At 32.7% G+C, this 4,614-nt stretch overlaps 1 long non-coding RNA gene across 1 annotated transcript; it reads left to right on the top strand.

Moving 5' to 3' along the window:
* Window positions 1-3,110: 3,110 nt before the first annotated feature.
* Window positions 3,111-4,280, top strand: LOC149207849 (uncharacterized). Its single transcript, XR_016252049.1, has 2 exons — window positions 3,111-3,820; window positions 3,917-4,280. It is a non-coding gene; the product is annotated as an uncharacterized LOC149207849 (long non-coding RNA).
* Window positions 4,281-4,614: the final 334 nt, after the last annotated feature.

Raw genomic sequence — 4,614 nt, 5'->3', positions numbered from 1 at the left:
ATTCATTCACCTAGGTTCAAGTCTTTGAAGGCATGCTCTAGCTTGTATTGATTAGGCTCAAGGAGTAAGTGGCCCCATGGAGATCTTGCTTAGTCCGTGGTCAATACATGATGTCTCGACTCTTGCTTAGTTATTGCGGTTTTCCTATCAAAAAAGAAAAAAAAAATTAATCACCTACCTTCTTCTTTCTTAACTTTTTAATCCAATCCTTTTTATCTTACATTTTTACATGTAATTAATTTTTGCACTAAGAGGCGCTCTCTAGCTCAGTATGGAAGAGATGTTGTAATGTCCTATCTTGTTATGTTATGTAATGTAATGCAATGTTATGTACTATCAGACCGATAATTAAAAATAGCCTAGATTAATCCTAATTCCATATCTATCAAGTGCCGAAAGAGATCAAATCTCTCGAGGTGCAAATCTTTCCTCAAGTGTTGCACTAAAAAAAGAGGTTTGCACCTTGAGAGATTTGATCCCTCTTGGCACCTAATAGATCTGAAGTTACGATGGATCTAGGCTAGTTAGATAATTTGATAGAGTCAAAATGTTTACATAACATAACATAACATAACATAGCATACTAGGCTGGAGAGCACCTCTCGACGCAATTATAAAAACCAACTTTGATCCATCTTAACTCTGGATCTATCAAGTGTCGAGAGGGATCAAATCTATCAAGGGAAAATCTCTTTTTTGAGTACAAAACTTGAGGAAAGATTTGCACCTCGAGAGATTTGATCCCTCTCGATGCTTGATAGATTTTAAGTTAAGATGAATCTAGGCTAGTTTAATTATTAATAATTTGTTGTTGTTGTTGTTGTAATTTGACCTAGTCAAAATATTTTAATTATTAATTTTATTTTGTTATTTTATTTATTTGTTTATTTTTGTATGTAATTTGACTGAGTCAAAATGTTTACATAACATAACCTTACAACATCTCTTCTATACTCGGTGAGAGCCCCTCTTGGCACAATAAAATTATAATTTATGTTGGCTTAGTGAAATTATTCAAAATAAAATAAAAAATAAAAAAATAATAATGAGCTCCATTTTCTTGAAATCTACATGAGCCTTTTTTTTCTTATTTTAATTTTATATCACTTTTGAATTTATATAATTTTTTATTAATTTTTGTTGGGTAGTTTAGGTAAATTTCACTAGATCAGCTTTGGGTTATGAGAACCCATGGTATTCAAAATTTGTAACCATTGTTTTGTGTTTTGGTGGGTAATAACTTACTATAATAACTCTCATGGTGCTAATTTTTTTCTCAAGTTTTACACTAAAAAAAGTTTGCACCTAGAGAAATTTGATCCCTCTCAAACACTTAATTAATCTATTTCTCAATTAAAGATACTTTACATTTCATTACCATTAATGTAATACCATCTCAATATAATTAACATTACGTTTTTTCCAAACTTAAAAAATTAGATTTTGTAACCTCTCCACTATCAACTTTTAAAGCAAACTTGTTAAAGCAAAATAATCTAATTGCTTAAAATAATAGACCTTTTTTAGAAGCATAATAAATTTAAGCTAAAATAATTAATTATTAAACTCAATTAATTTTAATATTTTTTTTTTTTTTTTCTAGTTAAGACTAACCTAAGTACCCACGGGGGATTTGAACCAGTGACCTATCGCAAGGAGTTTAACAGTGCACCATTCACCGTCAATCCAAAACCCCGTGGGCAATTTTAATATTATTTTAAATTTTATTGCATTATTTTATTATTTTAAATTTGTTTTTTTACCATTATTAATTTAACATTGACCATGGTAACTTATAATGTTTAATTATAAAAAATAAATATTTATTTTTCAATATTATTTAAAAATTATTTTTTAAATATTTGATTGGATCATAACTTGAAAATCTCATTGCAATTTTTGCACAAGATAAGACCATGTGGATATGGTTACAATATTCATGCATTATTTATCATAATTTATGGGTTAGTTGCAATATTTATGCATTATTTTTAGATATTTGTGTAGTGAATTATTATTCTTAAGCTTTGAAGCAAATAAATAACATATTTATCATAAGTTACTTTTGACCATAGTTTAACCAAGTATTTATATAAAAAATAAATAGAAATAAGATGTAAATAAATATATTTACTAAGAGTTACTTCTCACCATTATTCATGTTTTTTTTTAACACTTGTTTAAGAGGATAAGTGATTAAGTACATGTACATGAGCAAACAATTAATTTATTCACTTCACATCTCAATTTATTAGTTATTCCCAAAACAAACCTATAAGATTCCATTAGCTTATTAGCCATTATTAATTTAACTACCCTTAACTAATATAACTTATAAAATTTACTTGAATAGAAAGTACTATAATATATATTTATTAATACAAATTATGCAAATTTCCCCGTAATAACATATTTTTAACTTGAGTGACGAATCCACAAAAACAAAGTGTACTTGTTGTTCACTAGTACATTGCTCGTCATGGGGCGATTTTCCCATCAAATACAGTTAAAAAAATTGCAAAACGGTCAACATTCTTTGTTGAAATTGTGAAAATGGGTAAGAAGGTGTAAAAACCAGTGAATTTGACGCATGAACCTGGTTTGAAATTCCAACCCTGATCCCACCGCAAGTAAAGTAGAGGAAACATTTTCTTTATAAATCATAGTATGGTGTAGTTCTACGACTTGCCAAAAATACGCGTGTAGTCTATTGGAGGAATTGGCCACAAAGCTATGGAAATTCCGGTCATATTTAGAGAAAATTTGGCAAGGATTTTTGTAAATTTAAGTTATAGTTGTTAAACTTCAAAATTTTAGGTATTCTAGAGGTTTTTGATGGCGCTGAATCCATTTCCACTATAAAAACACGATTCAAACACTGTCTTTACAAAATATTTTGAAATTTTTTTTTCCGACCACTTTTCACCGTGCGAGCAATTCCTCCACCTCTATAGACTACTCCGCCTTCCCAACCCATGAGCCCATGTGGTCAAGCCCTATGAGCCCATGTGACCACACGTTGTCAACCCATGTGAGCACACGTTGTCAACCATAGCGGTTCCGTGAATCCCCAAAACCCTACTTAATAATGATCAAGAACAAAACCTAACTGTTATCCTGTGATCGGTTTCTCCTTGTGAGCCCATGTGAGCGCACGTGCCCAAGCATAGCGGTTCCCTGAATCCCCAAAACCCTACTTAACTGTTATCCTGTGATCGGTTTCTCCTTGTGAGCCCATGTGAGCGCACGTGCTCAAGCATAGCGGTTCCCTGAATCCCCAAAACCCTACTTAATGATCAAGAACGAAACCCAATTGTTATCCTGTGATCGGTTTCTCTCTGTGAGCTCTGTGAGCGTAGGTGCTCAAGCATAGCGGTTCCCTGAATCCCCAAAACCCTACTTGACATCAAAACACAATGATCAAGAACGAAATCTAACTGTTATCCTCTGATCTGTTTCGCTAATGCCCTACCTGCTTTCGTTTCACGCGGAGCCCCAATAAAAAATCATCCAACCCCATCCACAGTTGCAGACGGAGGTATCGGTCAAGAAATATCTCATCAACGAATACGGCTGGAAACAATATCATCAGATGGAACTCCACAGATTTGACCAGAAAATCCACATTTGTCTTCTGGGTTTTGTTTTCAGAGGAAGAAAACTGAGTCTTGATGTGGATATTTGGGTCAAATCTATGGGGTTTCCATCAACTGATCTTGTTAATGTCCAGTTCTGTAAACAGGGTTTTGGTTCGCACGTTAAGCAGCTGTGGTGATAATCTCAAGGTTTCAAACTTCTGGAGACATGGTTTCTTTGCAAGGTATTTGTTAGGCTAGACTCAAATCTTGAATGAATTTGACAGAATAAACAGCTTACCCAGACCTGTGGCTTTTTAATTGAAGAAATCATTTTTCAGGGTTGTAACCGACTACACTTTCTTGTAATACTACCATATTGGAAAAGGCATCTTCGCTTCATTCTGATAAGACAAGCACCCTTCCAAACTATCGGCATTGGAGATGAGTGGTTCAACAACAGTTCTGTGGCTCCTTCATCATTAAAAAGTCTAAAAGGGGTATTTGTAATATCAAAGTCATACTGTTATCGCATTTTCGAGAAGCATAATCAGAGATGGAAGCAATTTGACAGGGTTGCTTCATTCTTTTCAACTTAAGGTACTACTCACTCTCTTACTTGACCTCCATCATCTTCAAATGTGTAATCAAACATCTTGTGCTACCATGAAAAAGATAAATAACATATGCTATTTTAGTTTTGTCTCAACGCCTTCTGTAGTCTATTATTGAACTCTTTCATTTATATGGGCAACTTGCTATCTTTCTTAATGGATATTAGGCTCTCTTCACCCTGTGAAGACATGCTTGTCTTGGATATATAAAACCATGTTATTAATTCATATCAATGAAGAATATTGTGAACTATATTCTTCATTCAGAATTTTTGGAGATTTATTTATCTTGAATAACAGTGAAGATTTTTCTATATTCATTGTTATTCTAGGTACTGTGATTTATCTTGAATAACAATAAAGAACTTTCTATATTCATGCATTTGTGGTTCATAGCAAATGATAATAATTCTCACTACCAAACA

Source organism: Pinus tabuliformis, chromosome 1_2, assembly GCF_031772625.1.
Source record: "Pinus tabuliformis cultivar Carrire ecotype Pingquan chromosome 1_2, CPIR1, whole genome shotgun sequence".
NCBI lineage: Eukaryota > Viridiplantae > Streptophyta > Pinopsida > Pinales > Pinaceae > Pinus > Pinus tabuliformis.
The sequence above is the reverse complement of the archived record's forward strand: the minus strand, read 5'-3'. Positions and strand labels throughout refer to the sequence as shown.